The 12,850-nt window shown below is 43.7% G+C and overlaps 1 pseudogene; it reads right to left on the minus strand.

Moving 5' to 3' along the window:
• Nucleotides 1-12,850, minus strand: part of LOC127620954 (cAMP-specific 3',5'-cyclic phosphodiesterase 4D-like) — a 202,297-nt pseudogene that overhangs the window by 151,036 nt on the left and 38,411 nt on the right.

The following is a 12,850-nucleotide window of genomic DNA, read 5'->3' on the forward strand; positions in this document are numbered from 1 at the left end:
TAGATTTCCTTTGATTTAAATGAACAAATGTTTATATTTATTTTTAAACTTTATACATCACTTTATACTTTATACATACATATTTATGCATTATAAATCATTTAAATGTTTGTGTGAAATGTTTCAGTGTGAACCATAAACTTAAAAATAAAATAAAAATGGCATAGGTCCAGAATAATTAAATAATATGTTAAACTTGTATACACACATACACACACACACACACAAATAGCAATATTTTTTTACACATTTCAATTTATAACAAAATTCCATGAAATTTAATTGAGTAATCTTTAACTAAATAAAACATTAAAAACTAAACATTTTAAGTTTTATTTAATTTTGTTGATTGTAAATAGAATTTTGTTATGAAATTGAAATTATAATTATAAAACAAGGCATAAACAATCAAAAATAATATAATATTATATTATTTCTTATATGATGGCAAGCATAAAATTAATCAGGTGTAGGCATTTTACAGGGCCAAGGTGGTAACCCTATGCATGGTGCCCACATGGACGCATGCACATATGGTTAATCCTAAATATAGCATGACACCGGCCTTCCAGTGGGCTGACAAAATAGACATATAAAATATAAAATCTACAATGTATACAATCTTTCGGATGGGTAAAAAAATAACAGTTGCACTTTTTTTGGCCACAAGAGGACATAATAGCATCAGAAACAAATTTGCCCCCAAATACCTTTATATCTACAGCAAACAGCAATCTCTGAAGATATCTAAGTTATAATTTAACATTACTGTGATTTGGGAGATAATGCAGGCAACTGCTTTCATTTTTAGGCCATTTTCATCTATATCACTTAGAGGCATCTCAGATCGGGCCAATTTGTTCCAGCAGAGTGTTCAGAACCATTTATTTTTATTATTTTTTGGAGAACGAAAGACTGTCATTGAGGTTGGTTTAGAGTTTTAATTTAATGCATCTGACTTTTCCAGACACCTCAAAATCCATTTAACTTCTGCTGTCATCTCGCACCATCACAAACAAGTTTGAAAACTAAGTCATCGTACTCCCATCATATAGTGGCCCCAAAATGATATTTGGACATACAGTAAGTCACACTTAAAAATGTATGTCTTTCTATTATATAACAAAATATCAAACCAAGTGGCTTGTATTTTAAAAACACATACAGTGGCACATTTACATTTAGTCATTGAGCAGATGCTTTTTGTCCGAAGTGACTTACAAATGAGGAAAAGAATAAGCAATTCATTAATTATTCTGTTGTTCAAAGTTAAGACAACAAGTAAGCTATTTAGCCACTTTTTGGTTTTCAAACATTGTGGAACACGTCCATAGCTAATGTGATGAACTACACCTGTGTTTTTCTGCTAGGACACCTGTCTGACCTCATAAATTCAATAAAAATGACCTTGGGGGCTGTTGGTTAAAAAGTAATTGCAAAAATGGCTCATAAAAATTTGAGTTCTGAGACAACGTCTAGCATCATTTATTTGCAGATGCCACTTGTTTTAATATTACTTTCTAATGCAATGAAACTGTCACCTTGTATCACAGATAATAAGGTTTGCTTTTTACACAATTACCTTTCTAATCCAATATTTTCCCAGAACAGACCAATGCTTCATCCTTTTCAGCAAAGTTTTCCTTTTTACAATCTGTATTAACGTGACAGATTCATTTCTGCTGTCATCTTACAGAGCATTAATGGTTAGGGAGCTTTTCCTGACACTAGAGTGTAACCTTTCGGATCCAATTTCTGATGTCTTGGTCAAGCAGGTTGCTTTCAATCACTGGCCTCAGCAGGGCTTATACTCTCCTTAATGATGCATCTCACAGCTTTGGCACGACTAATATTTTGGCTGCATGACAGATCTGTTTCTGTTTTTCTAGGTTTTGTGCCGCAAAGGGTCTGGCCTCCTTCATGCTGACACAGTTGTAAGACAGTTAGACTCTTGCAACAGGCTCCATGGGTAAATGCTAAATCTATACAAGACCTTGACAGCTCTAGAGTGCACACATTAAAAATGCAAAACAGTACACCTGCCTAGGGAGACAGCTGTAATTGCAAAAAACTTAGCCGTCTTAAAATAGGGCAACTAGACAGAATATGATGTGACTTTGAAAAACAGTTTATCGGATTTGTGCTATTACTGCTAAATGGAATTCATAATGTGATGTAATGACACTTGAGACGAACAGTGAACAGTACAAGATCTGTGTGGCATTTTCCACCACTTTTTATTTTGAAGAATAAAAGAGATTGTAAAAAGTTCAGACACACAGTAACATCTTATAGTTTATGATTTACTGTATGATGCATTTGTCTTGGGATTGACTCATCTAGACTGAAATTATCATGCTTTTGAATGTCTATCTCCACACAGCTCTCTAATCCGAATGCATTTGTAATCAGAGTGCTGTGAAATGACAGGCCTTAGGTCTGCCTTTCTTATCAAAATATTCATATACGGGGGAATGACAGTGAAAAATTAAATTTTCACAGCAAGATATGAGCCTTAACGCAATCAAAGTGACAAATTAAGATGACAGTGAAGACAAAGATTGTGTTTATGTTAATTCAGACTGTGGCTCTTGCATTCTATCCTGACACTCGAATACTCACAGACTTCTGACTAGTGCACTTGACACTTGAGTCCAAAACAACAGTAAGCAACACTGTACCATACCAGAGTAAAATAGCAACTGTGGATGCATACATGTGCAATTTTGTAATTTGATTAACTTATCCTGTACTGTATAGCGTTATTATCATCCATTTTTGGAAAAGGTAAGATGTCAGGACACAATTACATTTTCAATTAGAGGGGCAAGCTGAATGGAGGATGTGATGCCAAGACACTGCCCTGAATGTGAAGCACAATCAGGAGCAATTAGGTAATGGAAAATTTGGGTGGAATATACAACACATTACATTCAATATACCGGTAAACTATTTTGAAAAAGGTTTTTTCACTACTACTAAAACAGAAGGTTCCATGAGGCTCTCCTTGATTGGAATGATCCAGATATGTCAGCAGAGTAGAAACAACAGCCTGGCACCCTGCAGAAACAGCTATAGTCCAAAGAACAGAGAGAAGGGCTCATTGAGACCTCTTGACCTCATTCGGGCCAGGGGACATTGATTTCAAAACAACATCAAAATCTGAAACTCTTTTTAAAAGTCTTTCTCATTAGACAATGGTCTATAAATTTTCGACATAATGCCCACTGCACTAAGGTGTTTATCCACAAAATGTAAAGTTACAATTAAAAAAATTTTTTTTTTTTAATTTGGGCAACACTAGCATCACCAAACGTAAATGCAAAAATAATAGCTGTTTAACCCGTAAATGCATGGGAATTTCACCAAACACTCTTACATATTCGGGTCTTTAGAGATCCAGTATGTGTATATTTTAAAAATGGATGTACAAATTGCCCAGATAGTGTCACATTTTCTAAATATTTTCAAGACAATTAGAAAATAATAAAATACATCTATTTTGATATACAGTACTGTGCAAACGTTTCAGAAATAATACCATAAATAGTTTTAATTTATCACGCAATGTCATGCAAAGTCCAGTAAACATTAAAAAGATAAATCAATATTTGGTGTGACCACCTTTGCCTTTAAAACAGCACCAATTCTCCTCGGTACACCTGGACACAGTTTTTCTTGGTTGTTGGCAGATAGGATTTTCCAAGCTTCTTGGAGAATTCGCCACAGTTCTTCTATCTATTTCGGCTGTCTCAAATGTTTCTGTCTCTTCGTGTAATCCCAGACTGACTCAATGATGTTAAGATCCAGGCTCTGTGGGGGGCATATCATCTGTTGTAGGACTCTTCTATTCTATTCAATTCTATTCTATTTGCAAAAGGAATGTTTGTGAGTCTAAATGTATATTTCTTATTGACACATTAAAGCTGGAGATATAAATAACCATCTTAAGACAAATGGTTTTGTATAACATCTTATGTGCCTAAGACTTTTGCACAGTACTTTATTTTGATGTTTTAATTTTCATATACCAAAGAGATAATGCAACAAATCTAGAACAGGATTCATTACTTCCACACTGAAATTTCATGAGATGCAACTAGCTGTCAAACACATACTGAGCTACACATAATACATAATCTACAAATATGGTACATATAAGCTACACATAAGTATTTTCTCATGCACTTATTGAGTCTAAATAGATGTAGAATAACTTGCATAATTTCAGTGTCACCCCCAAATGACAATAGTCATATCATACTATTCATGTGTTGTACTTGCTATAGTTTACTTCCATGCTGTTTCTTCATCAAATAGCAATATCAAATGTAAATATATATAGGTACAAGCATAAGGGACACAGAAAATTCACCATAGTTGATAATTCATTGTTGGACAGAAAATCAATGTGATATAGTATTTATTTGTATGAATATGGTACAAACTTATTTTGTAATAAACAAAGAAGTATATATCCTGTGATAGTAATCTTATAAAGATATTAAATAATCATAAAAAAATATATAATTTATGGAAGTAAAAAAAAAATCGACACTATAACAATAATTCAAAGCTTGTGTTTTGAATTCACAATTGCAGACGAGCAGTCACAAATGTGTAAAATGACATTTACATAAATACAGACACAAACTTGTATTATACATTAACTTTTGTAGTTTAATTCATTTTCACATTTATTCAACCACAAATAGGCACTCCCAACCTCTCAAATCTGGCACTGAATCTTTTAATCTTCACACCTTTTGCAACTACTATTGTGAAAAACCTGCAGCAAAACGCACTTATGCACATGTAAAATCCTGATATGAGAGAGCAAGACCAGTGTTCGGCAGGGGACTTACCATGTTTCCTAAATCTCTGATAACATATTATGATAATTTAATGCTTTGGTACAGTAAATATATTACATATTGCTCCTCTAAGTAAAACGGTGGGATTCTCAAGCAATAACATTATATGCTATGGCAAAAATCCAAATACAACCATCTGCTACACACCGATTTTAATAATGATTCCAATGTAACAGTTTACAGAACTATGCAAGTTAAACCATAGTTCATACAATCTAATTGAATTACATTACCTGTCATCTTTAGTGTAAATGTCGTCTCTGACAATCTTGTTGAACAATGTAATAATGATGGATTGCATTAATCAGTATGTTTAAATCTGTCCTCAAAAACTAGAGTAAAAGCTGTATACAAACACACTGTGACACGCCATGTTTGTTTATGTTTGAGGTATTCACGTGAAACTACCACATAGACAGTACCCATTAAGTCATCGTTCGGCTCTCAGGTCAGTGGAAAAGCATGGCCAGTTTACGATTGCCCTGGCCGTGAACCAGCTGAGCACAGGCTCAGCATGAGAACCATCGCAATTCAGGTGGAAAAGGGCAATGAACAATTTCACTTGCCTTTTCAGCAGATTTGTTCAATGTGAATTGCCAAAGATCAACGAAAATAAGTTTTGCACATTACAATATTTTTTTTTTCGTAACATTATAAACACACTTTGGTTCACTGATGTCTGTTCTAATGAATATGACACAGTTTTAGAGCGATTTTAACAGTTTCACAGGGTAACTTCTGGTTTCCCATGTTAAATTGGGATTGTTTTGAACGGGAACTGGCGATCACACTTGTCAGAGCAGTAAATCGCAAGTTCTTTTATTTGCAAAATTAAAGCATCATAGGCTGAAATGTCTCAATAATTGGCCTATATGTACTTAAATTACATTTATTATTTATGAAAAATAATATATTGATAAAATTATTGTTCTCTTCTCGTTGGTTCTGTTGGTCTAGTTGTAGCGTGTCTGCTAAAAATGCATAACAACCTGGGTTCAAATCCCCTGTGAACATCTGTATTTTTATTTACATTGTTATAACAGCATCCTTCATTTTTCAAAGGTTATGTGCATGTCATTGTCATATGTTTATAACTACCAATGACACTGACATAAGATAATCTTTCAAAACAGTGCTTTTTTTGTGTTTTGTTTTTTAAGTACAAATGCCAAATTGAAAAATGAGAATAAACTCTGAGAAAGCATGTGACATTTCTTCAGAAACTTTTCAATTCTTTCAAAAGAAGATTTTCAATCTTAAATTGGTTTGACAATTTTTAAAAAGCCTTTTAACTATATATGGATAACATCATTCTTTATTTTCTCAGTTATTCAAGCATTGTCAGAAAATCTAATAGATTATACTGTAATTGCTGGCTGTCAGATTGTGTATGTGTTTTACAAAATTGTTTTCATTTTATCTGTTAAAATACATCAAAATCTGCTGCAAATGCATCCTCTCTGACCTGGATTTGAACCCAGGCCACTGAATGTACTGCCAGTAAGATTAACCACTGGACCAGCATCATAACTCTATTTGATATGTCATTTTTGTTGATTTTCAGGTTAATCAATTCATTTTTCATTATAAAGAAATAAAGGCAATTGAAAGTATATTATTGAAATATATCAGCCTATGATGCTTTAATGTTGCAAATAAAATAATCCCACTTGCGATTTACTGCTCTGACAAATGTAATCACCCAGTTCTCATTCAAAACCATCTCTTAAACTGGGTCAAATTCATTAGAACAGACATCAATGAAACAAAGCGGGTTAATAATGATACCAGCATTTTTTTTATAACGTGCAAAATGTCTTTTCTTTGCTCCATAGCATTTTACATTGAACGAATCTGCTGAAAAGGCAAGTGAAATTATTCACATCCCCAGTTACACGATTCACACCGGTGGCATTCATTTGTTAGGCATCAACCGATAAAATGACACTGGTCTTGCTCTCTTATCAAGATTTTACAAGTGCAAAAGTGAGTTTTGCTACAGGATTTTTGCAAAAGTAGTTGCAAAAGTCAAGGCATGAAGATTTAAAGCTGCAGTGCCAGATTTGAGAGGTTGTAAGTGCCGATTTGTGGTTGTACTGTGAAAATGAATTAAAGTATAAAAGTAAATGTGTAATAAAAGTTTGTGTCTGCAGTTCTATTTATGTGAAAGTCATTTTACACATTTGTGACTACTTGTCTGCAATTCTGAATTCAAAACACAAGCTTGGGTGCAGAGTTCAACATCAAAGTTTTATTTTACAGGTTTTTACATCGGTACTTTGAGTGTAAATTTCAATTTAAGAATACAAATATTTAGTGTACAAGTTCTCAAATCCAACTATGCAAGCTCTTAAATTGTCTACTGATTCACCTTCATAGTCCCACTCCAAACCAAAGGCCATTGGTTTAGCAAATCTTGTTGTGCCAAGCAAGTTCGGATTCTCAAACAAACAGAGCACAGTGCCACAGACCCAAAGTGTTTACACTTTTTTGGGACATCAACCTATAAATGTATTACTTATAGTCTGTGTAAAAGTATTTGTGACGAGGAGGAGGGAGTGGCCAGGCTGTGATGGAGCATGACCGGCACTGAATCAGCTGATCAGCACGAGAGTGAGATAAAGAGAAGCCGGCTGCCTTTATATCGCTCTCCCGCTGATCAGCTGATTCATACTTCATCACGGCCCGGCCACGGCACGCCCTCCTTCTCATCACAGTATTATACACTTGAGCTTTTAAAACTAACACAAAGTTGTTTATCTTTGTTAGTGCTCCTCAAACAGGAAGTGGTGTTTTGTAATTTCAAGGTTTGGCACATGGTCAGTTTTGATCATGAGTAGGGGGCCGAGAACAGAACTCATACCAAGAAATAGAAACAGGTCACATTTTACTGGGGGAGGCGGGTATAGCCCATGGGGTAAGAACTCCTAAAACAGACTAACGGCCTCCACTTCAATCATCATTCAGCACACATGCCTTCATTCTGTCCCATTCGCTGTTCCGAAAAAAGAAAAAAGAAAAAACACTGGAAAAAAGATTGCAGAATGTCACGAACCCCGCTCCCTCGCTCCGCCCCCTCGAGCTTCCACGCTCGTTCCGCCCCCTCGAGCTCCCACGCTCGTTCCGCCCCCTCGAGCTCGCACGCTCTTTTTGCTCGCTCAAGCCCTCACGCCCACTTTGCTCCTACTCGCTCACATGCTCGTAGGCAATCTCCCTTCCTCGAGTTTCTCACGCGTTTCCAATCCCCCAGAACATTATGACCACCTGCACTCGCGTCATCTGCACTCCTGCACATTAGTTTCACCTGCACTCGTCTCATCACCTGTCATGGTTTACACCTGCACTCGCCCCTATATATATCACTACCCTTTCGTCTCACAGTTGTTGGTTATTGTATTTAGTTTCCCGTGTCTTTGCCCCCCGCTAGTCTCGTCTAGATTTGACCTCCTCTCGTTCACCTCTTAGCTTGCCAGCTCCCCTTGTTCCCCTGTCTTTTGCTCCCACTTGTTATTCTTATTCTGATTACCCCGGCTTTGACCCCCTACCCTCTCGTTGACACTCTCTCCTGGATTTGCCCCTTTACCCTATCTTGATTCCCCGGCTTCGATTTAACGCTCACCCTGACCATTCTTCACTGGATTTGCCCTGTTTTTGTACTGTTGCCTGCTTTGTTGGAATAAAGCAGTTTTCTCCGACATTGTGACTGTCTCTTCTTGTGCGGGTTACAGAATAACCAGCCGTTACCGAAGACAGTCACAATGCCCCGCGCTGAGGATTCGCGCAGCTCACTAGAGCGGAGGTGCACGTCACATTCGGCGCGAGGAGCTACAGTTTGGAGGCAGGACCGAGCGCTCGCGGCCCAGGGGCAGCAGGTATGTTCTTTGTCTGATTTATATCACCCTGTTTCACCTGTGTCTGCCCCTGAGCCCGTTGATGCTTTCCACACATCCGCGAGCGCCGTATGCTCTCCATCCCCGGAGAGGTTTTATGGCTCATCGGACGCGAACCAAGGGTTTTCCGTGCAAGGCAGTGGTTATGTAACTCATAACCCCATCCTTGACATTATGGAGCCAGCGGCCCGACTCTTGGGTTTGCGCCAGGGGAGCCAACCCTTGGAGGCTTATATTATGGATTTTTGTGCCCTGGCGTACCAGGTGAATTTTGATGAGGTGGCTCTGAAAGACATTTTTCAATTTGGACTGAATGAGCCAGCCTCATCATTCATGCCTGGTGGTCGCTGCTCTCTCAACCTGGCTCAGTTTATTGACCTCGCCCTACTGTACGCTGGTTCCTCGTTTACTGTGGGGGAGGCAGAAACTGAACCAGCGTTCCATACCACGGCCCCTGTCTTGAAGCCTACCACGGCCCCCGTCTTGAAGCCTTACACGGCCCTAGTCCCGAAGCCTGTCACGGCCCTAGTCCCGAAGCCTGTCACGGCCCTAGTCCTGAAGCCTGACATGGCCCCAGTCCCGAGGCCTGTCACGGCCCCAGTCCCGAAGCCTGACACGGCCCTAGCCCCGAAGCCTGACACGGCCCCAGTCCCGAGGCCTGTCACGGCCCCAGTCCCGAAGCCTGTCACGGCCCCAGTCTCGAAGCCTGGCACGGCCAACGAGCCAGCGCCTATGCCCGCCACGGTCGGCGAGCCAGCGCCTGTAGCCTCGACCGTCCCCATGGCCACATCCCCTGTTGGCCGAGGACGCAAGAGAAGGAAGAGGGCCCCTTCTCCCCAGTCTCGTCTTGTGCTCAAGACCACAGAGGTTCCCTCAGAGTCTTCCACAGCTCTACCGACCTCTGCTCCGCCCCCAGAGTCTTCCACGGTGCTGCCGGGTTCTGCTCCGCCCCGAGAGTCTTCCACAGCTCTACCGACCTCTGCTCCGCCCCCAGAGTCTTCCACGGCTCTGCCGGGTTCTGTTCCGCCCCCAGAGTCTTCCACGGCTCTGCCGGGTTCTGCTCCGCCCCAGAGTCTTCCACGGCTCTGCCGGGTTCTGCTCCGCCCCAGAGTCTTCCACGGCTCTGCCGGGTTCTGCTCCGCCCCAGAGTCTTCCACGGCTCTGCCGGGTTCTGCTCCGCCCCCAGAGTCTTCCACGGCTCTGCCGGGTTCTGCTCCGCCCCCAGAGACTTCCACGGCTCTGCCGGGTTCTGCTCCGCCCCCAGAGTCTTCCACAGCTCTGCCAGCCTCTGCTCCGCTCTCAGAGTCTTCCACGGCTCTGCCAGCCTCTGCTCGCCCCTCAGAGCCCTCGCGGCCTCCGCCTCTCGAGTCTCCCAAGGCTCCTCCTCCCAAGCCTCCCAGGGCTCCTCTCAAGCCTCCCAGGGCTCTTCCTCTCGAGCCTCCTAAGGCTCCTCCTCTCGAGCCTCCCAGAGCTCTACCTCCCAAGCCCCCCAGGGTTCTGCCTTTCAAGTCTCTCGAGCCTCCCAGAGCGCCGCCTCTCAGGGCTTCTCCTCCCAAGTCTTTCAAGGCTCCTCCTCCCAAGCCTCCCAGGGCTCCTCTTCTCGAGCCTTCCAAGGCTCCTCCTCCCAAGCCTCCCAGGGCTCCTCCTCTCGAGCCTCTCAGGGCTTCTCCTCTCGAGTCTTTCAGGGCTCCCCCTCCCAAGCCTCTCAGGGCTTCTCCTCTCGGGTCTTTCAGGGCTCCACCCCTCAAGCCTCTCACGGCTTCGCCTCTCGATTCTCTCAGGACTCCTCCCCCTTCGAGCCTCTCAGGGCTCCGTCCCTCGAGTCTTACATGGCTCCACCCCTCAAGCCTCTCACGGCTTCGCCTCTCGAGTCTCTCAGGGCTCCTCCTCCCCTCGAGCCTCTCAGGGCTCCGTCCCTCGAGTCTTTCATGGCTCCACCCCTCAAGCCTCTCACGGCTTCGCAGCCTCTCGAGTCTCTCAGGGCTCCTCCTCCCCTCGAGCCTCTCAGGGCTCCGTCCCTCGAGTCTTTCATGGCTCCACCCCTCAAGCCTCTCACGGCTTCGCCTCTCGAGTCTCTCAGGGCTCCTCCCCCTCTCAAGCCTCTCAGGGCTTCCCCTCTCGAGTCTCTCAGGGCTCCTCCTCCCCTCGAGCCTCTCAGGGCTCCGTCCCTCGAGTCTTTCATGCTCCACCCCTCAAGCCTCTCACGGCTTCGCCTCTCGAGTCTCTCAGGGCTCCTCCCCCTTCCAAGCCTCTCAGGGCTTCGTCTCTCGAGTCTTCCAGGGCTCCTCCTCCTCCTCCCAAGCCTCTCGGGGCTCCGTCTCTTGAGTCTTTCATGGCTCCCCCAGCCTCTCGAGCCTTGCAGGGCTCCACCTCTAGAGCCTCTCGAGTCTTCCACGACCTTTTTCCCCGAGCCTCTCACGGCTCTACTCCCAGAGACTCCAGAGCTTCCTAGGGCTCCGCCTCTCGAGCCTCCTACGGCTCCGCCTCCCGAGCCTCCAACGGCTCCACCTCCCGAGCCCCTCACGGCTCTGCTCCCAAAGACTCCAGAGCTTTCTATGGCTCCGCCTCTCGGGCCTCCTACGGCTCTACCCCCCGAGACTACAGAGCCTGCCAGGTCGTCTCCTCGGGGACCTCCCACGGCGCCACCTCCATTGGCTCCACCTCCTGAGCCTTCCAGGCCTCCGCCTCTAGAGCCTCCCACGGCGCCACCGTCATTGGCTCCACCTCCAGAGCCTTTCAGGCCTTCGCCCCTAAAGCCTCCTTCGGCTCCACCTCCAGAGCCTTCCAGAACCCCACCTCCAGAGCCACCTACAGTGCCGCCTCTGACGGCACCGCCTTTCACGGCTCTTCCCTGGCCCCCTGACCCTGTCCGGTGGCCTCCTGACACTCTCCCTGTCTTGTGGCCTCTTCCCTGGCCTCCTGACCCTGTTCCTGTCCGGTGGTCACCTTCCAGACCCCCGGACCCAGTCCCTGTCCTCCAGTCGCCTTCCAGACCCCCTGACCCAGTCTCTGCCCTACGGCTGCCCCCTAGATCTCCCGACCACCCGCCTGTCCGCTATGTTCCCCCAGACCTTGCCTTGATACTGCCCATTGACCCCATGGACTGTCTCATTTCCCTCTGTGCCCCTTGGACTGCCCTCAATTTTGTTTGTGTGTTTTGTGGGTTGTCTGTTCAGGGTTTTTTGTTTGTTGGGTTCGGTCCAGCACCACTTCCTCGCAACCGGCGCGGCCGTCAGGAGCCGTCCGTTTTAGAGGGGAGTACTGTCACGAACCCCGCTCCTCGCTCCGCCCCTCGAGCTCCCATGCTCGTTCCGCCCCTCGAGCTCGCAGCGCTCTTTTGCTCGCTCAAGCCCTCATGCCCACTTTGCTCCTACTGGCTCACATGCTCGTAGGCAATCTCCCTTCCTCGAGTTTCTCACGCGTTTCCAATCCCCCAGAACATTATGACCACTTGCACTCGCGTCATCTGCACTCCAGCACATTAGTTTCACCTGCACTCGTCTCATCACCTGTCATGGTTTACACCTGCACTCGCCCTATATATATCACTACCCTTTCGTCTCACGGTTGTTGGTTATTGTATTTAGTTTCCCGTGTCTTTGCCCCCGCTAGTCTCGTCTAGTTTTGACCTCCTCTCGTTCACCTCTTAGCTTGCCAGCTCCCCTTGTTCCCCTGTCTTTTGCTCCCACTTGTTATTCTTATTCTGATTACCCCGGCTTTGACCCCCTACGCTCTCGTTGACCACTCTCTCCTGGATTTGCCCCTTTACCCTATCTTGATTCCCCGGCTTCGATTTAACGCTCACCCTGACCATTCTTCACTGGATTTGCCCTGTTTTTGTACTGTTGCCTGCTTTGTTGGAATAAAGCAGTTTTCTCCGACATTGTGACTGTCTCTTCTTGTGCGGGTTACACAAAACAAGACCTAAAATTTCTCCTCTGTTAGTGTTGTTTGTTTGTTTGCTTGCTTGCTTGCAACTATTAGTGTTTTATGTTTTAAAAAATGGTACTTTAGTTTTTTTAAAAAATATTATTATATTATTAAAGGTTACGTTCACCCAAATTTAGCATTATGGCCCATAATTAT

This window comes from Xyrauchen texanus, chromosome 27 (genome assembly GCF_025860055.1).
Source record: "Xyrauchen texanus isolate HMW12.3.18 chromosome 27, RBS_HiC_50CHRs, whole genome shotgun sequence".
Lineage (NCBI taxonomy): Eukaryota > Metazoa > Chordata > Actinopteri > Cypriniformes > Catostomidae > Xyrauchen > Xyrauchen texanus.